Source organism: Triturus cristatus, chromosome 8, assembly GCF_964204655.1.
Source record: "Triturus cristatus chromosome 8, aTriCri1.1, whole genome shotgun sequence".
Taxonomy (NCBI): domain Eukaryota; kingdom Metazoa; phylum Chordata; class Amphibia; order Caudata; family Salamandridae; genus Triturus; species Triturus cristatus.
The window spans coordinates 742,567,916-742,595,347 of NC_140591.1; the positions used below are offsets into that span (position 1 = coordinate 742,567,916).

The 27,432-nt window shown below is 42.2% G+C and overlaps 1 protein-coding gene and 1 pseudogene across 7 annotated transcripts in view; both read right to left on the reverse strand.

Moving 5' to 3' along the window:
- Positions 1-27,432, reverse strand: part of LOC146805002 (arylsulfatase D-like) — a 514,533-nt gene that overhangs the window by 238,526 nt on the left and 248,575 nt on the right. The gene's annotated exons all lie outside the window — the stretch shown is intronic.
- LOC146805003 (SLC35A4 upstream open reading frame protein pseudogene) overlaps positions 7,305-27,432 on the reverse strand; it is a 39,557-nt pseudogene continuing 19,429 nt past the window's right edge.

Below are 27,432 nucleotides of genomic sequence, written 5' to 3' on the forward strand. Positions count from 1 at the left end.
AAACATTTTTAGCATTTACAAGCTGGGAAAGATTTCAAGTATATGAAAGTGAGGAAAGAGCACAATGTTAGAGCAGTCCAGTTCCGCCCCAGCTAAAAACCCAAAGGAGAATGGAAGGATTCAAACATTTAGGGGTAGTATTCAATGCAAAGACACATTGACCCAATTACGTCATAACACAAGTTTCCCACATTATTTTTCAGTTAGAAGACATAGTTAGAGTGAGCACTTCTCAAATTACAGTTTCTCAGTGAAAAAATCCTATACCGTAAGATGTTTGTGATCTTGAAATATTGACCCCAGAAAATATATATATTTACAGCGTGACTTTTATAAACATATGGACACTTTACTTTGTGGTTTTCTTTGAAAATACAAAATTACTTGCATATTGCACTGAGAGACAGTCCAGGTAGGTAGCAATCTATTCAGATAGAAAAACATGTAGTTCCCTATCGAAATTCAATCCCTGTTCCACCGCTCTCAATCTAATGATCCATTGCGTTTCTGTCCTGCGTAAGTTAAAAAGTTGATCCCCCCCTCTGTTGTAATTGTGTTTGTGTAATACCATGAAAGCGGATACCTGTTATACTTGCCAAAGGGTGTGAATCATTGAAATGCACTGAAAAAGGGTAATCCCTATTGTTGTTTCTGACTGCCCTAATATGTGCCAAAATTCGCTATTTAAGGGGACGTAATGTGTTACCTGCGTAAATGAGCCCACAGACACAGATTAAACAATAAACCACATATCTAGTATTGCAGTTTATGAATTCACGTATAGAGTATTTCACTTTGGTATTGTCCAGGAAGTCTGTCAATCTATTGAGGGCATGTGGGCAGACATTGCACTGTGTGCATTTGAAAAAACCCTTTGGTCTTGTTGGAAGCCAAGTTGTCGGCTGACTTGTGAAAGGGAGAAAGCTTGGACATAAGATATTACGTAAGGTAGTACCTCTCCTATGTGCCACCATGGGTTTTTTGGTGATATGTTTAGCAAGTGATTTTTCCAAATGTAGTAGGTGCCAATGTTTAAGTAGAATCCTGTAAATTGTGTTGCTATAGGTATTGAAGCCGGTAACAAACACCAGTTTACCGTCACTATCTCGTTGTTTACACTTTTTCTTGTGTGTTCTATGTAACAGAGAGTGCCTGGAGGTTCTCAGGATTTTTGTTTTAGCTTTATCCAGGACCGTTTGTGAATAGACTCTTTGCACAAAACGTCCCTCTAGTTTGTTCAACTCCAAGGCAAACACTGAGGGGTCTGAACAATTTCTCCTGATTCTTGTCATTTCTCCCAATGGGATCGCATTAATTTGAGAGCTGGGATGTGCACTTTTAGCATGTAAAACTGAATTACATGATGTCTCTTTCCGGAAAATTTTAGACAGGATTTTGTTATTCTCTACATACAGTAGCAAATCTAAAAAGTCAATTTCCCTTTTGTTAGATTTATACGTGAAGCTTAGATTATACATGTTGTTATTGAGATGTTCCACCAATTTTAGAAGACAGTTTTCATTGCCAGACCAAATCATAAAAATATTGTCTATGTATCTAGACCAGTATATAATATGTACAGTCACTTCTGGGGGGCCCGCTCTCCACAGATGTTTCTGTTCGAAGTCCCCCATATACAGATTAGCGTATGATGGTGAAAATTTCGAACCCATAGCGACCCCTACTGCTTGTCTATACCAATTACCTAGATGTAAAAAGACATTGTTTTCCAATACAAGATGAGTTAAGTCCAGAAGCATTTGTGTATGTTCATAGAGTGTCGCATCTCTCTGCTACAGGAATTCACCCAAAGCTTGAAGTCCTTTTTCCAATGGTATACTTGTATAGAGTGAACGGACATCAAGTGTCACAAAAGTATAATCACTCGACCATTCAAAGTCTTCCAGTTTATTCAGTAGGTCTCCTGTGTCTTTGAGATATGAAGGTAGATTGTGTACCATTGGTTGCAGGTATACATCAATGAACTCTGATATACGCTCAGTCGGAGATCCTATACCAGAGATAATCGGTCTGCCTTGTGGGAAAGCACTTGGCTTGTGGATTTTTGGTAAGATGTATAGACATAGTGCTCTAGGAGAACCATTGAACAGATATTTAAATTCAATGTCTGAAATGAGCCCCTGTTCTCTCAAATTGATCAATTTTTGCCGAATCTGTGTGGTGACATCACTTAGTGGATTACATGTTAATCTAATATATGCCTGTCCATCTGAAAGTTGCCTCTCAATCTCCTGGATATAGTCAGTGTTTCTCATGATTACTATATTGCCCCCCATGTCAGCCTCTTTTATGATAATGTCCGACTTATTAGCAAGAGTTTTTAAAGCTTTGTTCCGTTTTTTCTATGCGGAAAATTAGGCAATCCATGTCTTAAATGACATTACCGCAAGATGGGGGGGGGGTAGCAGTCCCTAATCTTTTATATTAATATTTGGCCATAATGTTGCGTCAAACTGGCATACTGTTTAAAAACAAGGTAGAACCAACCCCGCGAGGGCAGGAGGAAACCCCACCTTCTATCTTCGAATTGGCCATTGGTGGTGCAGCACCTGGGATCCTTTTGAGACAGCTTGAGGGGAGTTATTTAAAAAATTAGAGCTGCTTGGAACATTTGGCACAGAGTGTACAAAGACTTAGTAATCCCAAAGGTACAAAGATACATTTACTTGTGGCGCTCATCAAATTTTCCTGTTCCATTATATGATGTACTGGGAAAAAGATGGGAGCAGGCAGGAATCAACAGTATAGGGGACATGCTTGATATGAATGGGGTTATATCCTTCACAGAACTTCTGGAGAGATATGGGGTGGAAGCTAATTCTTTCTTTAAATATGTCCAAATAAGGGAGACAATCTGACCCTTGGTACCACAGGTTATTAACAAGGGAAAAATACAATTGTTAGAGCACCTGGTTTTTAAACAGCCGTCTATCAAGGATATATATTCCAGTATACTCGTGGCTAATGCGGATGACATTTTGAGAATCAAAACTGTTTGGGCAAATAAACTGGGGAACTCGGATGTGGACCTAAGCAGGTCACTTTGGTTGTCTAAAACGGTGTTCTTATCCGCTAACTTAAAAGCATAACATTTGAAAACAGTTTTCAGTCTATATTTTACTCCGGCAAAATTATTTGCCTGGGGAAAACGGGAAAATGATATATGCCCAAGGTGTGCTAAAGGTCCTGCACACATTGTGCACATGTTCTTTGACTGCACTAAACGTAACAAATTAAAACAGGGGGTAGAATCTTTTCTGCTTAGAACTATTTCACGGCCAGTCCCAATATCTTCTACTTTGATGCTACTAGGCTGTGATGAAACTCTACAGCTGGAACCTATTCATGTTTGTTTTTGTTTTATGGTAACTGCAATACTCCGTATACTAATTGCAACAAAATGGAAGGATGTGGATCCTCCTACCTATCAAGCCTGGTATGCTAAATTATTTTATGTATTTAATTTTGAGATGGGGCTGTATAAATGCAACGGCCTCAGGGCGAAGAAAAGAGGCTTACAAGTATGCCGTCCACTCATAGAACAATAGACCAGCTGGACCTTCCTGATCCCGGATTTATATGTATGATTTGCTGTTATAACTATTGCTCGTTTTATGACTTACTGTATTTTATTTTTATGTTTTCCTGAGATATATAACAAAAGTGCTTTAGCCTGTAATACTTCAATTTGGTCTTACCATGTCAGTTTATCAGTGAACCACATTCCCAGATATTTATATTTGTTAACCACCTCTATTTCTGCTTCATGGAGCAACCATGTGTACTTACAGTTCTTTGTTCCGAACAGGAGCAGTTCAGGTTTATCCAGGTTAATTATCAATTCTTTCTTTTTGCAATATTTGAAGAACATATCTAGTTTTCTCTGTAAACCAATTTCTGTTAAGTCCATAATGACCAAATCATCAGCATAAAGAAAACAGTTAAAATGGGTACGGTTCATCTTTAGGCTGAAACTATTTATTATTTCTAGAACTTTGGGTAGATCTGCCCCAAAAAAAATGAAAATAGCATAGTCCCAAACACACAGCTTTGTCTAAGGCCATTCCTAATATATATTTTTGTGACAATGAGCTTTGATCAAGTTCCACTTGACACTAATTATCCCTATGAATTTCTTGTAAGATTAAAAGCAAACAACTTAATACTTCATAACTCAATGCTTCCCATGGTAATTACCGGTCAACCATATCAAACACTGAGTGATAATCCTTGAAGCAATGGTACAAACTTCCTCTTTGTTCCATGGCTTTGTGCACTATAGCCCATAAGCTGAAGCAGTGGTCAATAGTAAAGTTCCCCTCCTTGAGCCCACCTTGTTCCATGGGGATTATACATTTGGTCTCTGCCCATTCTTTCAACATCCCCAAGAGTATTTTCAAGAAGAGTTCCCCTCTCACATCTAAGAGGTTTGTTTGTCTATAATTTTTAGGGTCCTTGCATCACCTTTTTAGGTCGAGTCTACAGTGCTTGTGCTGTCTGCAAGACTGTTGTATCTCCTCTGTGGGTTTTTGCAACACCGATCATTGCAGTTCGTTATTTGTTGTGCCATTCAGAAAAGCTTCCTTTTCATTGGTGCATTTGTTGTAATTGTCCCTCCTTTGGGTTCTCAGTTCCCTTCCAGGCGTTTTCACTAAGTAGTTAATTTTGTGTTGACTATCATAGCGCCTTCACGCTTTCTCCTGGCACAGTGGGCAATGCCCCCCCTCCCCGCCTCTCCTGTCTGTGCATCACGGCCTCGGAGTTCCTTCTGGTTGGCCATCTGTTCGTTCTAAACAACTGTGAATGCTCTCTGTCCTTCCTGCTCGTTTTTTTCCCACGTGGGAATGTCATATTTTTCAAACGCATCGTGGAAACAATTGCAGTTTTCTTATATAGCGCAAACTCGACCGAAGGTATTGGAGCTCCTTACATGACTCGAACCTGGTTCCCCAGCTTCAAAGTTGACAGCTCTGGCTGTTACGCCACATCCTCTCACATCGAGGCTGAGGTGGGAAAGGGAGAACTATTGATTTATTTAAATCGTTTTTAAGGACGTATACTTAATGTGCTATTTATCGTTTTGGAAGGACCTGCACGCAAAACCTTTTATGTATGGGCAGAGCGGAAAGAGAAGAATTCTGCAGTGCTCTTTTGTGGCAGAAGCTATGAACTTTCATTGTTTTCTTGTTCTGGGAGCTGAAAAGTTATTAGTCAGCCAGCGGAGGGATGCACGTGCTCATCACTTGGATCAAAGTGGTGGTCGCTGACCAGGAGTTCAAATCCAAGCAGCGCCATCTCTGCCATTCTCCCCAGAACGTCAAAAACAAAGTACCTGCATAAGAACATATTTACAGCACATGAAGCGCAGGGACTCTCTGCTGTATTTTCCTAAATGGTGTAAAACTATCTGTTGGCAGATACGAGGACCGGCTCGCTGACTTAAATGCTCGTCACTTACAATTAAGTGGTAATAAGCAGGTCATGGGTTCGAATTCCTATAGCGCCGACTTTGTTATCATCTAGAAAAATTAAGTACAAATTGTTCACATGTTCCCGGTGACTAGCTTATGAGTGATGGAGCACATTAGAAATGCAATAAATAAGCACACATGAAATAATAACATCTAATATTTGGAGTGTGTGAAGTGCTAAATAAAAAGACAAGTTACCGTTGATATATTTAAATTGGTCGGAAGTACAACTGTCAATCTGGCTACATTTGTATGCTTAAAGTATCAGACCAAACACTCTTTTCCTTTAGCTTTGGAGAGACTTGTTGGCGTTGCTAATGTTTGCTTAAAATTGATTTTATTTACCGATTAAGGGTACCTATAGGGTAGCATTTTTTGCTTCAAATCTAGTAGTGCTCCACATGAAGAATTTAACCAACAATTCATTTATATGACTCTTTCTTTCACGGTATGAGGTGCCACGTCACTGATGATTTCTTTGTGAACGTGTCAAGCACAAGACAGACTTCAGAAGCTTGTTTTTTTTTCTTTTGCTTAATTTAAATTACATTAGTAGATATTAGGGTGACCAACTGTCATGGGTGCAAATTCAGGACAGCCAGTGTAAAAATTCAGGACAAAGGGTCAAAATTCAGGACAAAAATTCAGGACAGAAGGTCAAAATTCAGGACAAAAATTTGGGACAAAACATATGTTTTACGGACATATCGGAGGAGGTGGCACAATAATATATAAGTAAGTAATTAGACAACCAAAATAAATACAAGTCAAAATAAGTTTATATAAGGTTGAGACAATTGTGCACTCCACAGTTTTTCAGTATGTGCGCAGCATTGCAAAGCGACATCAGGCCCTTTCTGCAATCAAGATTTGTGCTAATGTAACAAACATTAAATAGTATTTTTTTATTTGTATGTTGAAATCTGACTTTTAAATGTACAGTGACAACACTGTTAGTGATTTTATTTTCTCCAGCATGGTGCCAAGACAAAAGCCGAATGCCTTGCCCTAGCCCGATGCAGGAGAAGGCACACCACACGCTGTCACTAGCAGGTTCTCTACATAATTTATTAAGCAGAGCAAGAAAGGAACAGCACATTTCATAGCAAATTCAGACCAGTGGCACAATACGCTTTGTTTGGTAAGCATGCAGATAGTTGTGATAATTCTGGGCCAAACTTAATACAGTTAGTCCTAAACCTTAAAGACTTCAAACTGAAGACCTTGAAATTCGACCCAAAACTTCAATGCTACAATAAAGTAAAGGCACCAAACCACTTGCCGAGTATAGAGCCGGAGGGTTTCCTTTAGGCGACAGAAGTTATGTTCCCAAATGAAAACACTGCAGCAGAGACCTCGTAGCATTGAGCAGCAGAGTCCAAACCTGGCTGAAGCAGACCCACATTCATCTGCTTTGCAATTCAGAGCTACTTTAGAATTTAAGAAAAAGTATCATCAACAACTTGACCTTTGGAAACCAGTTGAAGTAATGTACACTTTCCATTATGAGAGATGTCAGCTGAAATAAAGCCAACTTTTACTTTATACATCAACTATTAAAACAGTACAACTATGTGTTAAGAGTCTTCAGGTCAGAAAAGGAAATGAAAAGGCTCCTTAGTTCCAGTATCGACCCCCAAACTAAGTCTCCTAATTCGTAGTGTGTGAGCAGACCGGCTGAGTTGTCAAACACCTTTCCAAGTCAACAATAAAACAGCGTATAATTCTCTCATTAAGAAGGTGTCCACATATTTCACTGTGCAGATTGTTTAAGGTTAGCAGCATGAGAGCTGCAATATCTGGTGTGCTTTGCTAGTTCAGCCGCCCTTTCTTGAAAGAGCTGAGGTAATCATGGATAGTTTGCTCGATGTTCGGAAGAGCATAGTTCTGAGCTGCATAGATCCCGGTGCAGTCACCAATAGCAAAACCTAGGACAGCTGAGGCTCGGAGCTAGGCCACTACATACCCGTGAGGAAGCCTTTCAGAAATTGAGAACTTAGCAACGAGCCTTCCTGGGTCACGCCAGCTTGCACCTTCTCATCCACCCGACGCTGCAATCCTTCCAACTTATCTATCAAAAAGCCAGATCTTTCAGCTTTGGCGTAGAACCCTTGTCGTCAGCCACCTTCACCAGCAAATTGTTAGGGGCATGCTGTCACTACAATTGGGCCCATTGTCATTCTATAAGCGCTAATCAGCTGCAGTCTCAGAATGACAACGAGCCAATCCACAGTCTGCGCGAGGTCTGGGAGGGGCCGCTGCAGGCAGCCTCTACAGTTTAAAAGATAGGTGCGAGAGGCCCTGAGTGAAATCTTTCAAACTCATGGGGCCTCTCGCAGTGTGGTAAATAATTTAATTACCGGGACTTAATTTGATACAGAAACATAATAAAATAGCTCAGTAAATAAGAGGCAGAATCCGTGGTATTAGAGGTTCGGAATGGGCTTTATTCCAATGGTCGATTATAATCGGTTGCTCCAAGTTCCTTCACCACGAAGGTTCAGGAAGTGAAGTACATACATTATTGATAATTATTCACTTTTATACAATAGGCATTACAGTGAAGCCAATGCAAGAGGCGTAACAATTGATAGCAAAGATAACATTTCACATGCGTAGCTGAAGGAGGCGTAATTGGGAGTAACAAGGAAACGTCATTGGTTATGATGTCACATATGGGTGGACCTATGAAATAATTTCGCAATGTCAGCAGAAATACTTGGCAGAGATGCGCGCGCAGCAGCATGACGTATGATTGACGTGCGACTAGGGGGTGAAGGGGACTTGACATTTAGCTCTACATGTGGCGACAGAAGTCTGGAGGGTCAAGTCAACCTAATCCCCAAATCATATCTAACATCCTATGTTTAAAGAACCATGTTATCCAAAAGAGAGGTCTCTTAGAGTAGAATCTTATTCTATACTGACTATACTGACTGTTAGTGCGTGTACAAGCGTCTAAGTGTCTACACTAGATGCGTGGGTGGAAATCTTCCATAGTAATAGGGCTATGAATTACTTGTATAAAGACAGAGAAGCCGGGCCTTTGCTCGGTAGCTGGCAGAATGTTTACTTAAACTACTAGACAGGAATGCATCGGGCAGGGAACGGAGCAGATAATTTCGAAGGTGAAATACAGTTTCTTGGCAGGCAACAGGCTGATGTCAGGCTTCGTGAGCCGCGCAGGGAATGAGACAAAGTTCATGGTCACAGATGCAGGCTCAGACTGGAGCTTCAGAGGCAGAAAGCAAGAAAAGCTTGATGACAGAATCAGGGCCTACTTGCCTGGACTGTAAAATGGCATAAGTGAACCATATAAAGCCGGTGGCCTTTCATACTTAGGAATGGAATATCCGGCCTATTCATGGTGGATCTGAAAGAGGACATGTTGACGGTGGACGCACATGGGTTTGCGTCTTCATAACTGGAACTGGAGGGAGCATACATGTACTTGTGATTCATACATGAAACCGTTGGGGTCCAAGATAGGGGACATAACTGATCAGAAAAATCCATATTTCCACATTCCCTCCTTGTCCCCTACTTGCCCGTCAAGAGATATCAATCTTCATCAATCCATTGATCTGTTCATATAGCATCATTTGTTCTTCTTTTTTCTTCTGGGACGAATGAAATCTTGGTGGTGGAATACACGATGTGGCACACAGACCACAAATCGCTGGTCCACATTGTAGGCATAGACAGCAACTGAATAGTATGAGAAAGCCAATACCTAGGAAGGATAGGACCTTCCATCCAAAGGTAGACAATATATTCCAAAACCAACCGGACCAAGTCCAGGTGCCTGTATTCTGGTGTATCTGGCTTACAATCTTATGAAGGCGAGTTATGGCTTTATATACAGATGGCGAATTTTCTGGTATGAAAATGCAACAACTTGATCCGATGACCCTACAAGCTCCGCCCCTATCGGCCAGGATGACGTCAAGGACAAGACGATTTTGAAGCACAACAATCCGCATAGCAGACTGCTCTTCTGTTAAATTGCCTAAGGCGGAAATAGTTTCGTTCACTACTGCTTCAAGGGTTCTGGTTAATCTACGTATCAGCTTACTATTAGTAACTGTACCTATATAGGGAAAGAGACCTTTATTGAAATCTGTGTATTTTTCCCATGCTGTTTCAGTGTAATCGACTATCGGGAGATCTCTCCTTACTCTAGTATATACTAAATGAGTATTTCTGTGATAATCAGGAGGAGCTAGGAAAACAGGTGGCAAAAGGAATCCAATGTAGCAGGTACCATCCCAATCTAGAGGCAAACGTACATATGCCGTCTGACCACATATAAAATAGGAATGGCGGGAAGCTCTAAATGTAGACTTGCCTTGATCACTAAATTCTACTACAGTGGTGCATCTACTATGGCCCATATGTATGGAACCATTCTTTCTTACACATAATTCACCCTTTACTGGAAATATTGACATAGCGGGCAAAATTGGAGTAGCTTCGGATTCGACATTTAGGATCATAAGATTAAGCGTAAAATTACCTAATCCATACACTTCATTTTCTAGATCAGTTCCTGTTCTCTGGGGAAATCCCTCCTTGTTAGGATAGCAGACCTTAAGTAAAACTAAATTCAAATTTCCCCATACCCAGTTGTCTTGATAAACTGCAGAATTTGAATCTAAGGAATTAATTAAACTAAACCATGCTCCACAGGAGCCGTTGTGTGTGAACGGGTATGGAAAAAGAGGTAGAATTCCTTTATAATTCTGATAGGGAGGGAGTCGGCCACATATCCAACAATTTGTAGCATTACTAACCTGATGGGAATGATGTAACATACTAATAAACGTGTTATTGCGCAGCGCAAATCTATAAGACAACTCAAGCGGAGGTAATTCACTAAAAGAATGTTCAGCAGTAACATTATAAGCGTGTCTAAAAATAGGATAATATATATGCAACAATATACTTGCGGTAATTATTAAAAGACTTAAGGAAAACAAAATTAATAACGTCACTGTACAATGACTACGCAGTGATTTACAGTACGCCTGTCATTTCAACATTTTTCGGGTGCATTCTCTATTCAGGTCCAAGGGATACATGTCAGAGACAATTCAACCGCTTCACCTCGGAGAGGACTTAAACAATCAAATTGCTTGACTGATTGGACCTGAGTTTTAGTTTATAAAGTTCGGAATTACTCTTTTCAACAAAAGGAAGTTTTGAGTCAATGGGTGAAGACACACGAGGTGTGGTATTCACATCCGCTGGTAGTCCATGAAATTTCTTGATATGACTTGAATGAATCCAGCCTTTCCTGCCCTCGATCTTCACGGCCGTCCTTGTGGTGAGCAAGACCAGCTGCGGCGACTTCCACCTAGGATCCAGCTGAGTCTTTCGATCAAAGTTCCTCACTAGGACCAGGTCGCCTGGAATTACGTCATGGGGCTTCACCTCAGTGTTGTCAGGAAAATCTGCAGCTACCTGTGAACGACAAGATTGTAGTGCAGACATCAAGGAAGCCAAGTAATCTGTCAGCATATTACAGTCAATATCAGTTATTTTGCGTGGTATAGGCGTCCCCCACATATTTGGTGGTCTGCCGAAGATCACTTCATACGGGGATAGCCCTGTTCGAGAGTGTGCTACCATTCTTGTGTAAAAGAGTGCAACTGGTAATGCTACTACCCAGTCGACACCTTTCTGTCTGCATATTTTGGACAATCTAATTTTCAGGGTCTGATTATGTCTTTCTACGAGACCTGCTGCTTCGGGGTGTCGGACACAGTGGAATTTCCACTGATAGCCTAACAAAAGTGAAACGTGTTTCATTAATTCGGATGAGAACGGCTGGCCGTTATCTGAGTGAACAACACGTGGTAAACCGTATCGTGGGAAGAATTCTCGAACCAACTGTTTGGCAGTAGTCGGGGCCGTGTAATCTGAAACCGGGTATGCCTCCGTCCAACGGGAAAGAGCACAGACAACTACGAGAACATATTTGAATCCTCGACATCGTTCCATCTGGATATAATCCATCTGGAGGACTTCAAAAGGGTGATCAGGAGGCTGGAATCCACCCTGTTCTACGGGTACGCTTTTTCCTGGGTTGAACTGACAACAGATCATACAAGTACGAACTTTTTGTTTGGCTGCTGCTCGTAAATGTTTATTGAACCAAATGTGTTGAATGCTGTCTAGCATAGCTTTTTCTCCTAGATGCGCTGGACTATGTACAGTGTTAATTATAACCTGGACCATTGAATCAGGAAGGAACCACACAGACTTTTCCTTCATCAACCATCCTTGATCCGTTTGGATCCCTCCTAATTCAGTCCATTTCTTTATTTCGTCTGGTGTAGCATGTGTCTGTATATCAATTACGTCAAGAGTAGGATCTTTAACCGTCATACAATGTGTTGGCGTCGGGACTATTGTCTTTGTCATGTCGGATGTTTGAGTTTGAGCAGTCTGTTTAGCTGTTCTGTCGGCTAGATCATTGCCTTGAGAAATGATATCAGTCACTTTCGTATGAGCTTTACATTTCATAATTGATATTGCAGTGGGTAGATGTATTGCATCTAATAAGGCATGAATGAGGGGTCCGTGCTGAATGTGGGCACCGTGAGAAGTTAAATAACCTCTCTCTCGCCACAGCACGCCGAAGTCATGTACAACTCCGAATGCATAACGTGAATCAGTGTATATGTTGACTTTTTTATTTGTGGCTTGAATACAGGCTTGTGTCAGAGCGACGAGCTCTGCTGCTTGAGCGGACAAGGTATTTATGCAATTTGTTTCAATGATTTCAGTGTCTGTTGTGACTGCGTAAGCGGCCACTAGTTCTCCTGTACCTTTTCTCATACATGAACCATCTACATACAACGTCAGGTCTGGGTCTGACAATGGGACATCGGTTAAGTCTTGTCTGGGTTTCGTCGTGATTGTAATAACTTCAATACAGTCATGGGCTAGTGGGTCTGTTCCGATTACAGGTAAAAGTGTGGCAGGATTCAATGTGTTACAACGTCTGATTTCTATATGTGGCTGAAACAATGTTAGTTCATACCCTGTAAGTCGCGCTATAGTTAAATGTTGTGTTTGCGTTCGATTCAAAAGAACCTCTACTGCATGTGGTACTTGAACTGTCAATGGATGTCCTAACACTATAGCATCGCTTTGTCTGATTGCTAAAGCGGTTGCTGCCACTGATTTTAGGCATGCAGGCAGAGCCTGAGCTACGGGATCTAATGTACTAGAAAAATAAGCACACGGTTTGTGTGATCCTGCTTGTTCCTGTGTGAGTACTGACAAGGCAGTACCTTCGCGTTCTGTAACAAAAAGTGTAAACTGTTTACTGTAACATGGTGTTGCTAAAACAGGTGCTTGACATAAGGCTGTCTTTAAGCTTTCAAAAGCTTGTGTATGTTCCTGAGTCCAAGGGAGAACAGTCGATGTGGCTGCCTCCTGTGTTGTCAACTGAATGAGTTGTTTTGCTAGAAATGCATACTGAGGGATCCACTGTCTACAATATGAAGTGAGGCCTATAAAAGCCCGTACCTCCTTTTGTGTCTTGGGTATTGGCATGTTAGCTATTAACTGAATGCGGTCGGGTGTAAACTGCCTTCCCTCCTTGGACAGCGAGTGTCCAAGATAAACAACTCGCTGGACACAGAATTGCAGCTTAGAAGGGGACACCTTGTGCCCCTTTTCGGCTAGAAATTGTAAAACTGTCAGTGATGCTTTCTCACATTCGGGTTCGCTTCTAGCGGTGATCAGCAGATCATCGACATATTGAAGCAAGGCAGTGTTAACTGGCATGTGGATACTATCGAGTTCTCTTTTCAGTGCTTGGCTATAGATGCTGGGGCTTTCTGTAAATCCTTGAGGTGCGCGTGAGAATTTGAAGCTACGTCCATTTAAACTAAATCCGAACAAATATTGGCTTTCCGGATCTATTGGGACGCTGAAAAAGGCATTTTTTAGATCAATTACAGTAAAGAATGTTGCTTCGGAATCAATAGCTGTCAGTAATGACGAGATATCTGGGACCACAGGGAATTGTGGCACAATGCATTTGTTCAATTCGCGCAAATCAATAACCAATCGATATACTGGCGGGGCCTTAGGATCTGTTCGTTTAAGAATCGGAATTACCGGTGAATTACATACATTGGAGTCTGTTTCCACAACTACTCCTTGGGCAATGAGCTCGTCAATGATTTGTAGTAAAGCCACTACAGCATCTGGTGGTAACTTGTATTGTCGCATTCGTGGTAGTACCACTCCTGCCTTTAGTGTAACTCGATATGGTGTAATATTCATGCAACCAACATCAGTAGGGCCTTGTGCCCATAGATGTGTAGGTAAAGTCTGTAGTCGGGGATCCATGTCTCTAGACACATAGTGACCTTTAAAATCACGTAAAAACAATCTTACTCCTTCCGGAGAACAACATATTATAGCTCCTAGAGCTTTCAGTGTTTTTATACCTAACAAGTTTTCTGGACAGGATTTAGTGAGCAATAAATCTGTAGTTCGGGTCAAAGGTCCTATCGTAAGTGGAAGAGGCTGTGATACTTCATTAACAATAGGTTTTCCTGAAAAACCAAGGGAAATATTCTGTGAGCCTGAGAGGGGTGCCCCTGGAACTTCACTACGTTTTATGGTTGTTCGACTTGCCCCTGTATCAAGTAAAAATTTTCTATCTTGGCCTAATAATTCACTATGTACATAGGGTCCTTCTTGGTCTACAGGGACCTCGATAAGGGGTAAGTCAACTTCCCTCTCTAGGCTGTTTCATGCATATCGTTGATAATCAGGATAGTCGTACTGTGCGGTCTGGTACAGCTGTCGTGTCGTGGTTTGTGTGGCAGCAACAGGCAGCGCAGGTGCAGCTGGCACAAACTGTATAGACTGTTGTGGGGCTGGCATGGACTGTGCATGCTGCGAGGCTCCTTGTTCATTCTGATCTTGTCTAAGTGGCCGTGGTCTTTCTTTTGTAATACCTGTGGCGATATTACGCTTCAGGACTGGACAATCGTGTACATAATGACCTGGTTGTTTACAATAGTTGCATGTCCCTTTTACAGGTCCTGCTGAATCACCGGAATGTGTCGTACCCTTTTTATGTCCTTCAGCTGGAACTGTCTGGGAGACTAGCATTTTCATTTTCGTGTCTTTCATGCGTCTTTGTTCATGATCTTGTTCCTCTCTAATTCTATTGTGATGATACTGTAACATTTGTAACATTTGTGATGGGGTGTTACCTTGCCAGGTACTCTCGAATTTTAATACTCTATTCTTCACTTGGGGCAAGGAATTTTCAACTAATTTTGTCACAAACAGATGTGGGTATGATTCGCTACTTGCTTTTATGCCACTATTTATACCAAAACATTTTTCAAATCGTGCATAGAAATCACTAGTGTCTTCATCTTGTTTTTGTTTACAGGCTGAAATTGCACCCCAGTCTTCCTTTTTTGTGGTTAATAAACGTGGCAGTACCTGTACTAGTAAACCTGGTAGTGCTTTAGTTTTGTCCCCAAGCCCCGAACCTGGACCTCGGGCCTTTTCTTCATTTTCTAATGCTGTCCAGTCTATCTTTTGGTCTCCCACCTCCCACTCTTTTTCCTTGAGTTTTTCATAAATGCCAGCAGGCATCAATACCTTTAATATGGTCATAATGTCGGGATAGGTATACTCTCCCATGAGTAACATGTCTTTAATTTCTCGGTGGAAACCCGCTGGGTCTTTGTCATGACTGGGTACCACTTTCTTCATTTCTAACAATTCTATTTTCGATATGGGCGTATATACAAATACACGTTTAAACTCATTGTCCTCGCCCTTTATTGGGTGTACTTCTCGTAAGGGATTCTGTCTGTCCATGTAATACGTGGTTCTTTCCTTAATGGGCAGTGAGACATGTTCTGGGCATATAAAAAGAATGTACTGCTTTCTTGATTCTAGTATTTCTTTAATTAGCTTAGTACCTGAACCTCTCCATCTATTCGCGAGTAATTCAGTCAATATATCAGGTAAGGGACCAGGATCTGAATGTTGGCTTTTATATAGTATAAGAAGTTGTTGAATCATATAAATCCCAGCTAAACGCTGTTCATCTGGGGTGAGATTCAAAAATGTGTGTGCTACTGTATCATCATCATACTTTCCGGGACTGTCAACCCAATGAACGGCTGATCTGGCTAATTCTTGTTCATCCATAGAATCGAGAAAATGATAACCCCTTCGTTCTCGCAGTAATTTGTCAGCGGCTTGGAACGAATGCTCGGGGGACCTTATATTTATTATAGGTGTTTGAAAATTCCTGTTATTTTCTAGACATATCGGACGTATCGGGTCAGTAAGACATCTAGTACTATTACAAGATCTTCCTCTACCTACATAGGCTATGGTTTCTGACTGTCCTGTGGGCAGTCCTGATCCTTCCTCCTCCTCATTTTGTTCAAACTGGTCTACCGCTAATCTCTCTTCGTGTAGGCGTTCTATTTCTTTACGGATCTTTCGGCACATGGCTATTATACAGTTTTGCTTATCATGTCTCCCTTCTGATATATTCCGGCTCCATCTGGTAAGAATTTGCATTGCTTCCGGGTCTACCCCCGGTCGGTCTTGATTTCTGATCACACAATTTATGAGGAAACGTAACAGTTCCCCCTGTATTTCCACTTTCTGGTATTCCATAGCTCTGTTAATACATTCTGAATCTCGCCCTGTTTGGACAAAATGATATATATTATCTAGGTGCGCAGTCATTCCTGGTAACTTCCCTAAATACACCGCGGCTCGTCTGATACGTAGTGATGCCAGGGTCATTTCGTCCTCTTTTCCGGGCACAGGGTCATATCTACAATCTATAAGAAGTTCCTTAAGCGTACGGGCATTTATGAGTTTGGGGGTACGTGAATGTGCAGATTCTTGAAAGGTAAGTTTATTTATTCTGGGTGGCGTAGAAAAAATGTTGGTAGCACCTCCCGTAGCCCCATCTGGGGTATCGGGCGTGAAAGGATTCGTTGAACGCGATACAGCAACTATAGGTGTGGGCACAGCTATAGAAGTAGCTGTAGGAACAGATGTAGAACCAGATGTGCTTGCCGGAACTTGTGTCGGAAATTGTTGCTGTAGAGATACAGATACTGGATCTCGGTGTTGAACCTCCCTGGCAGGTGGTCTATGTGGGGCGGGGTTAGCATACTCGGGAGCTGCGTCATCTAAATATGAGGAAAGAAAAACATCTTCTGCGGTTCTAGGATGCCCCTTGGGATGTACCTTTATTGGAAATAATGGGGGTGGCAAGTCTTTTGGTATCCCCGCAGTAGCCTTAGGTAATCCCTCGGCCAGAAGGGGATACATACCCTTCATAAGGGCATGTCTTTGTCTGTCTACTTGTTCTGATTTCACTCGTGCACCTTCTTCAATTAATAGATTTTCTCGGACTTCATTTGAATTCTCTTTACTCTTCTCTTCCTGTCTACGTGCTTTTTCTGTACGTCTATACGATTCTTTACGCCATAATTCAATGGCGTCTTTCTGTGATTGTCTAGCTTTCTTTTTCCATAATTCTTCCTCTACTTTCACGATGCACTCTGCATCCCAGGTCCCAGCCGCGGGCCACCTCTGACTTTCTGGTAATTCCTTAGTGTAGTCTACCCATAAATCAAGAAATAATATAGCGTCTAAGCCGTGTTTATGATACATGAAGTACCCTGGAGTGTCCCTAGGAGGAATAGGAACAGCTTCTTCGAGTACCCCTTTTCTAGTTGTGATCTGTCTTAATTTCGAAAAGAGCGGCATATTGAGAACTGATCTGATACTTGATCTTGAACAAACTTAATACAGTAAACACAATAATGAACAGTCATTCATACCACAATATGCAGAACGTACTAAAACATTTAACATTTAACATTTAAGTGAGCACAATGATGATACGATCTAAGGAAACTTAATTACTGAACATAATACTCGGTATTAACTGAATTATTCTGAATTTATATACTAGATATACTAGATAACTAGATATACTGCTAAACAGTACAGATACACTGCTAAGACAGTGCAGACCGGATTTGTGTACCCAAACCCGTCTGGACCGGCACAACTTATGTGCACGCCAGAACGCCTCCCCAGTAATGGTACTCACCGGGTAGCTCGGAACGGAAGGCCTCGGAACGGAACTGAACTGAACTGGACCGGACTGGACTCGACTCGACACTTCGGGAACTGGACTCGACTCGGGACTTCGGAAACTGGTGGGCCTCTGTATACCTCGGATCTTGCTCTCTCAGCTAGGCTCTGGTCGGGATACTTCGCACTTCTCACCGCCTCGTCTGGGTGTTGATCGCAGCCTCAGTCGCCCCCGCTTGACCGGAGGGAGATACAGGAAATCCTGCTGGTACGCGTTGTTGTCCGTCCAGCTGTGGCAGGAGACCGGGCCTGCAACGCACCACCGGCGCGTGAGATGAGAAAGTGTCCCTGTTCGGGCGCCATTTATGTGGTAAATAATTTAATTACCGGGACTTAATTTGATACAGAAACATAATAAAATAGCTCAGTAAATAAGAGGCAGAATCCGTGGTATTAGAGGTTCGGAATGGGCTTTATTCCAATGGTCGATTATAATCGGTTGCTCCAAGTTCCTTCACCACGAAGGTTCAGGAAGTGAAGTACATACATTATTGATAATTATTCACTTTTATACAATAGGCATTACAGTGAAGCCAATGCAAGAGGCGTAACAATTGATAGCAAAGATAACATTTCACATGCGTAGCTGAAGGAGGCGTAATTGGGAGTAACAAGGAAACGTCATTGGTTATGATGTCACATATGGGTGGACCTATGAAATAATTTCGCAATGTCAGCAGAAATACTTGGCAGAGATGCGCGCGCAGCAGCATGACGTATGATTGACGTGCGACTAGGGGGTGAAGGGGACTTGACATTTAGCTCTACATGTGGCGACAGAAGTCTGGAGGGTCAAGTCAACCTAATCCCCAAATCATATCTAACATCCTATGTTTAAAGAACCATGTTATCCAAAAGAGAGGTCTCTTAGAGTAGAATCTTATTCTATACTGACTATACTGACTGTTAGTGCGTGTACAAGCGTCTAAGTGTCTACACTAGATGCGTGGGTGGAAATCTTCCATAGTAATAGGGCTATGAATTACTTGTATAAAGACAGAGAAGCCGGGCCTTTGCTCGGTAGCTGGCAGAATGTTTACTTAAACTACTAGACAGGAATGCATCGGGCAGGGAACGGAGCAGATAATTTCGAAGGTGAAATACAGTTTCTTGGCAGGCAACAGGCTGATGTCAGGCTTCGTGAGCCGCGCAGGGAATGAGACAAAGTTCATGGTCACAGATGCAGGCTCAGACTGGAGCTTCAGAGGCAGAAAGCAAGAAAAGCTTGATGACAGAATCAGGGCCTACTTGCCTGGACTGTAAAATGGCATAAGTGAACCATATAAAGCCGGTGGCCTTTCATACTTAGGAATGGAATATCCGGCCTATTCATGGCGGATCTGAAAGAGGACATGTTGACGGTGGACGCACATGGGTTTGCGTCTTCATAACTGGAACTGGAGGGAGCATACATGTACTTGTGATTCATACATGAAACCGTTGGGGTCCAAGATAGGGGACATAACTGATCAGAAAAATCCATATTTCCACAGCAGGGAAACCGCGTGCTCACTGAAATTTCCCATTTTGATTTTTGTATGATGTCTGTAAGGCATCCGTAATTTGGGGACCCCAAATTACGGACACCTTGTGACATCATACTAAAATAACGGACGGTCCGTGAAATTTACGGACGGTTGGTCACCCTAGTAGATATCCAGCGCTAGGGGGAAATTAAGTGATTTGCCCAGAATTGCAGCATGCTGAGTTGATACCGAGACACGAACATGGATCCTCAAGACCCCCAGTCGGCAGTTCCGACAGCTGCGCCACATCCTCTCCCTCTGGTGATCCATGTTCAAGTCAAAGTTTGTTAACATAACAGTGTAAGCACAAACGTGGCAGCAGGTGCAAGGAACAACAAGGTTTCCTCCATCAAAATATATTTGAAAAAACAAACATGCAAATATATTCTTTGATGTTCTTTGCACCCAATAGCACGTCTTTGCTGGCATGTCTAGATTGGTTTTAAAAAAAAAGTGTGTCTTTCTGCATCGCCCTATGCTGTCTCCCCCACCCCGTTACCCCTCCCACAACACTGCTTGGCCGCCCCACCACTCCTCCGAGATCACTGCTTGTTATTCTTACGTTGTCCTTCCTGATATTGTATGGCTATCTCCTGAGAAGGAACGGTCACCTGAGTTGAAGCGACGCTGGTGATGACTCTGTAGAGAATTAAATAAATGATTTTCCAGTAGCAAACACGCAGGGGCTTTATTTGCGCAGCAGGCATTTATTTCAGAAGCTTATTGTTATAGATGATAGAGCGCTAAGATGTTTTGAAAATTGTAGGGGTGCATCATAATCACCGATAGTCCGCACCCACATATACTCATGGGTTGTATTAACAGAGAATCATTAGACAGGTGAATGTGATAACGAACAATGTGAATGTAATGTTAGGAAAATAGTTTGTGTTAGTTGAAATTGATAAATAACATATAAATGTAATCGCTTATTACAGAGTTCCTAGAGCATTAATTTACATGTAATGAAAATGCATTACATTTAAACGTGCATTATTGAGTCTGCATGTATAGAAGTGACTAATTGTGCTCAAAGTGAAGAAATTCAATGCTCATAAATACAACGTTTAAAATGTGTAATCCTTGATGTGTACAGGCCTTAATGGATGTTCACGTTTAGTTACGAGAGGCCCAATTATTTCTTATGTTGGCTGAATTATGTAGGCCCGAAATGTGTTTCCCTGGGAGAGCTCTCAGTTGAGGACAGTCAGCAGATTTCATGTACATGCAAGGTTATTTCAATTCACATGCTTTCTGTTGCAGGTGCAAGGACATCGTCTTAGTTAGTTAGACTGATGTTCTTTGTTTTAGGAGTTAGGTATGGAGGAGACCTGCTACAGTGTATCGTGGAATGCTGATAATTGGAAGCTCACTGGAGAAGCCTGGGACCCACGGTCATATAAACCTTTATTGGACGGAGTGCAAGTTTCTGGAAAATTACCTTCCAGAGGTGTTCAGCGAAAGGAGGTGTTTCGGGGGCGTGTTCTATTGATTGTTCATTTTGTATTAGGGACAGTGCCCCGAGGGAGCAGCAGCAGAGAAGAGCAGAGAGGAGCAGAGAACGGTTAGGAAGGGAAGAGAGGGATAGATTCTTAGAAGAGAGACTTAGATTGGCCATTGACTCATGCAACGTGAGTGTACTTCCTAGGAAGTCTTCACAAGCTGACACCTTTTTCTCCCGATCTGGGTTGGGAAATGCTAAGCAGGGATGTCACCTTAGTGCTAGAGTAGGGACAGAACTAACTGATCACTTCTTTTTCTTTATGTAACTAATGAAGACTAACTTAGACATTGGAGCAGTCGTTGCTTGCTTAATTTGTCTATTATTGATCCATTTTATGTTACACCGAATCAGACTGGTACATAGAATGCTTTTTGTATTAGTGCCCATGTATTTTTTTTAACCTCGTCTTGAGGTGTTTGTATGTTTAGTTATTTTTGGCTCTGTAATAAAATCCTCAAATGGTAAGTCGGAGTCAGTGATCCTTTTGGAGTCTAAGTTGATTGTTGCATTTTTTTGGTGATAGGGACTTTAGGTTCTCTCCTTTACAGCTCCTAGCAGATAAAAAGATCCAGTCGACCGAGGATTCTTATGAATGGTAAGATAAGATAAGAATCCGGCATCATCATAGACAACGATCCGAACGATTCACATTACATTATTCTGAAATTTACAACATTCCCGTCAGATTTCCTTCTCTGCGAGTGCATATTTGGCAAAAACAGACAAGTGTGTAGCGAATCATGCTGGGGGCACAGCAAAAAGTTACATTTCAAAGTGTCTTTCTGCACTCATCTGCTAGCAGTAGGCATGTTTGTTTCAAATAGGAAATCAGAACGTCACAGAGCAACAATTAAATTATGTAATTGTATGGTTTTTTGCTCTGGAAGAACTGAATTTGCTGTTGCAGTCTTTTCAGACTCTAGTACTGTGATGTCTTTCTTACGTTTCTTAGCACCAAAAATAATGTGCTGGATAGCTAAAAACGTATACGGTCCCAAAGGTGAGACCGATTGCATTGCAAATGCTTGTATATAGATGTTTTAATCACTAGTCCCTTCCAAGTAGTAGGAAAAATGTCTGTATAATTCTTTGAACTAGCAGATAAACAAGCTGGTTGACCAATCAATATTTAATTGTCCAATTATTGCTGGTAGATTATCCAGCCTAGCTGCTCTTGTCAATTTTTGTCCTGATATGGTTGCTTTGATTCTCCTCAACAAGAACTGTTCCCTTGTGTCATGTTCTATATTAAACCTACATGGGCATGTACTGTTTGAAGTCGAGCGGTTGTAAAATTCCTCCAGAAATTGTATTGAAGCATCCTCTCCTACGATACACTTATACTTTGCCTCTGTCCAAAACCCCTAATCTCTTAGTATTTTTAGCTTTGACCATCTCTAGCATGACCTTTCAACGTTTTTCTTGGTGGATCGTTCTCTTATTCCCAAGGTACCCTTTATCTCCTCTTCTAAGGTCAGTAATTAGGGCTTTGGCCTCAATATTCTAGGGGATCCTTGTTTGTTTTTCCATTTTTCCTATCTGTTTTTTAAGGGCCCCACACTCTTCATCAAACCACATATTACAATACCTTTTTTCAATCATGATTGTCTTTCCCTTATTATTTTACATGGTTAGATTATCTCACAAACATGCTACCACCAGCTTAATTATTTGCTCATAGCAGCAAACAAAATGTACGGGTTCCCTTTTCTTCTGTTACCACCTACTTATAATGTTGCTGATAATCTTTTATTATAAAGAAACAATGGTCCTGGACCAATTATTCAAGGAAGAGTTAGATTAACAGAATTAACAACTTATTTGAGTTTACATTAATCAGCTCCCAAACGTCTGTAAATCGTGTGCGGCTGAAAAGCTTTCGGTGATGAGTATACTCACTGCGGCATCTGCTGTGATCTGGGCGCGTGGAGGCGTCTGGCGTCTTTGCCCTTCGCGTTGTGGCAACTGGTGTTCGCTTATTGCTCTGGCTCTGGCGGTTGGCGGGCCCTTTCAAGCCACTACCGGAATGCCGCCGAAAGCAGCTCCCAAGGTCCTGACAAAGAATACAAAGCCCCGTAGCGGCAAATCAGCAGTGAACGCGGACTTCGCAGCCGGGGGACAGGTGAAGGTAACGGCTGCTGATGCTGGGCTGGGTGATGGCTCTGATCCTAGTTTGTTGTCCCGCTCTAAGACCCCTTCGGGTAAGACCTTCTCTTCTGCTGTCATTTCGCCCGCTGCTAAACACACGGCTCCTCTGTTCGTTAAACAAGCAGTCAAAGCCTCGACACAGCTATCAAACAAATCGGCTGATAGCGGGATACAGCAGACTTCAGACGCTGTCCTCGGCTCTACTCTGGAGGGATGTGAATCGGCGGACACGACGGGTGAAATACCGGTGAGTCACGGTAATCATCAATCAGCGATAGGAAGCGCTTCAGATCCTTCTGCGAATTTGGATTTGGATGTCGAGACTTCAACTGCATTGACTGGTCTACCAAGATGCATGCTGGGACCTGTAGTTCTCCCTCTTAAATCTACTGACTTTCTCAAAACGGCGGTAACACAAGATGGTTTAGGCACTTACCAGGCCGGGTCTAATCTAGATAATGACCCATTAGATAACTTTTTTTCTCTATCAGATGGGTCTACCACATCTGATGATGATGCGACCGGCAGGGATTGGGCAGAGTATGAGCAGGGAGAAATTGATGATTGTATAACGGGTGGATATATGAATACGGCCCCTGGTGGTACAGTTCGGAAAAACAACAAGACCTTGAGTGGAGAGGTGAATGATCTAGGGGGCACTATACCTGATAACACTCTTAATGCCCTAGGGGAGAACTTGACATGGGATTATTCATTCTCCACCGTAAAGCCACCCGCCTCAGGCCATGAAGCGTCCCAGGGAATCCTGCCACGTTTAATTCATCTGACCCTCCCAAACCCATTACGCTGGAAATGATTTACGAGACGATGCTGTCACACAGAGCGAAGACTAGGCTTGAGAATGCCAGAACAAAGGGGGCCTGTCGCAAACTACAAAATGCCATAAGACGCATAAATAAGACAAGTGCTGAGATTGGCACTAGAGTAAATGAGACTGAAAACAGCATCTCAGTTCTGGAGAATGAACTATCAACTCAGAAAGGTTTGGTGACCGCACTAAAAAAGCAAAAAGATGATGCCACTTGGAAATTATCTGATCTTGAAAATCAGATGCGACGGAATAATTTACGAGTGTTGGGTATTCCGGAGGGGGCAGAGCGGGATGATGCGAGACAATTTATTATCCAACTGTTTACAGAGGCTTTTCCGGAGCTTTCCCAGTGGGATTGGGGGTTAGAGATTCAGAGAGCCCATCGATTCCCTCTCCATAGAAAACAACAAGCTACCGACTTAGGACTGGAACCTGTATATTCTCGTGCCATCTTGATTTCAATCAACAATTTTTTAGCGAGAGAAGCTGTTTATGATCTGGCGCGGCCAAACCGTAAGAGATTGGCAAAAGGGATTCATTTTTTTGTCAGGCCGGATTTTTCTCATGAAACAGTGTCTCGCAGATGGCACCTTTGCCAATTAATACCTATGTTTCAAGCGAAGGGTGGGCAGGCGTTCTTAATGAACCCTGCAAAGCTAAAGGTTGTGGTTCAGGGCCAAAACAGGTTTTTTTTTTCAGAAGTGCTGGCTAAGGAATATTTGCAACAGTTGGCGCCTGTGAGTTGAGTTGAAGATAATAATGTGGCTGAAGGTGGCAAATTGTGCTATAGCTATAGCTATGTTTTTTTTGTGTAAGGGGTACCGCGGGTGAGTGTTTCCAGCTCCCCATCACCAGGACCGCGGTCCTATTGTCTCATTATTGGGAGGGTGTGGCGGGAGGGGGGGAGGTAGATGGTGGGGTGGGGGGGTCTGGTTGGGTGGAGGGAAGGAATGGGTTGGTGGGGTGCGGGTATGGGGGGAGGGGGAAAAAAAGGAAAAATATGTTCCACAACTGTTTGATTTTTTTATGTGATTTTTTGTTTCATGCATTTATGACTATGTTTACTAAAGGGCTCTTAAACTTTGAATTTAATGGCTAATTTGAATTTAAAAATTGTAACTTATAATGTTTGTGGCCTTAATAATTATGAGAAACGAAGGAAGATGCAAATTGAATTGAAACTTATCAATCCCGATATTGTGTGTATTCAGGAAACGCATATTTCGTGGTCCTTACGGCAGAAGCTAGACGATTTGGGGTATGTTACTTTGGTGGTCTCTAAACAATCGGATACAACGCGGGGGTGGCCATTCTGGCACGCCCCTCTTTAGTTAAAACTGAGCGTTTCTTGGCAGATATACATGGCCGATGGGCTATTCTCGATTGTTCAGTGGGAGATATACGGTTCACCCTCTGTACTATATACGGATCTAATCTTGATGAAGCAAATGTTTTTGATTTCTTAAATGGTGAGCTTGCTTTATGGCCTTCACCAGTTGTGTGCTGTGGAGATCTCAATATTCATTTGGATAGTGATTGGGCAAGCCTCTCTCCCTGGTCATATAGGGGTCGTAAACCTAAGGTTTTTCAGGCTTTAAAGAATTTGATGGCTGACCATGGCTTGGTTGATGGGTGGAACTTTTTATACCCACAAACACCTGGCTATACTTTTTTTTCCTCACCTCACACTAAGTTTTTTCGGCTGGATTATTTTATTATTCCTGCTGCCTGGGCCTCCTGTAGGCAGATTCAAGTCTATCCTAGATTTTTATCCGATCATGCTCCTGTGGCTATTTCCTTTTCGAATGTGGCTATTATAAGATACAGTAAGACTTTCACCTTTGATAGGAAACTACTGCTTGATATTCCTTTCGTGAATCATATGAAAAAGTGGATCCCAGACTTTTTCCATCTTAACCGTGGTTCAGCGGAACCCGCGGTAGTCTGGGATTCCTTTAAGGCATGTTTTAGAGGTGAGGTCCTCAGTTTTGGCTTACATGCTCAAAGATTGCACAAACAAAATATGATGCAGTTATTTACTCAATTGCGGAATGCTGAATTAGATCTTATAGTTCAACTACAGGCAGCTGATGATCCTAAGGATAGCCTTGATAGACTAGCTCGTTGTAAGGCTAAGATTAATCTTGTATGGGCCCAAGAGATTTCGCTTAAATATCACCTTTACAGGAAACAACTGTATGAGTTTGGGGAATCTGCAGGGAGATGCTTAGCTCAAAGAATTCGGGCGAAAAAACAAATATATAAAATTAACTCTATCTATAATGACCAAAAGGTATTAGTTCATGAACCCCTGGCTATTATGGACGTTTTCTATCAATTTTACTCTGATTTGTATAGCCAGCCGGATGTTGGTGATCTTCCACCTGACTTCGGGCTACCAGTGCTAGAATGGGATAGGCTTGACCCTGCTGAGGCAGAAAGATTGGATTTGCCATTTTCTGCCGATGAAATCGAGTGTGCACTGTTTAAACTGCCCTCGGGTAAGGCGTCCGGACCGGACTCTCTTCCATCAGAAATTTACAAGACCTTTTTTCCAGAACTCCGTGAGGATCTGCTGAATACTTTCCAGGCAGCTAGATTGGGATTTCCACCCCAGTCATGGGATGCTGCCCATGTAGTTATATTCCCGAAGAAGGGGAAACCTCCTGATCAACCAGGTTTATACCGCCCGATATCGTTGGTTAATTGCGATGGTAAACTATACGCTAAATTGTTAGCAAATCGTATGGCCCCGCTTGTTGCTGGCTTGGTATCTCCACAGCAGCATGGTTTTGTGCCCGGGCGGGGGACGGTTGATCACATTAATAGGGTCATTGCACTTCTCGACGTCGCGCAGGGTGATTCCAGATTTCTGGGTCTTGTCCTGCTCGACGCCGAGAAGGCCTTTGACCGTGTGTCATGGAGTTTTCTATGGGAGGTCATGGTACGTTTAGGGTTTAACCCAGGTTTTCTTCGGGCCCTTCAGATTTTTTATCGGTCCCCTACTGCAAGGATATGTGCTATGGGCCTTAAATCGGAGGAGGTTCAGATTAGTAGAGGGACCCGGCAAGGCTGTCCTTGTTCCCCTATTCTTTTTGCTTTTTATATTAATCCCTTCATTAGAATGCTTGATCTTAACTCACAAATCCCCCCCTTTATAGCTCAAGGTACGAAGTACAGCGTTCTCGCTTACGCGGATGATATAGCTGTCATTACGTCTGATTTAAATACTGCTTTACCCACTATAGAACAACTAGCGGAATGTTTTGGCAGATACTCCGGGTATAAACTCAATAAAGCTAAGACACAATGTCTGTGTACGGACCAAACGCTAGTTTTTGACAGTAGGATTGTGGAAGAAGTGGTTTACTTGGGTATTAAGATCAGACCTAATTTGGAGGATTTGGTTAGTGTTAATTGGATGGATATTTTGGAAAAAACCAAACAGGCACTGGAGTCATGGCAGAGTCTTCACCTAACTCTGGTTGGTAGAGCTAATTTACTAAAAATGATTATACTACCTAGAGTACTTTACTTTTTTCGTGCTGTTCCCCTTCTGATTCCTAGATGCCAGATTCGCCAGTTACAATCGGTCTGTGAAAAATATCTCTGGGCTCCAGGAAAAATCCGTAGAGCTTCACGTTTTATGACGCTGCCACCTGCCCGCGGTGGATGGGGAGTTCCGGATTTTGCTCTTTATCAGATTTCATGTTTACTGTTAAGGATGCGTATTCTCTTGAC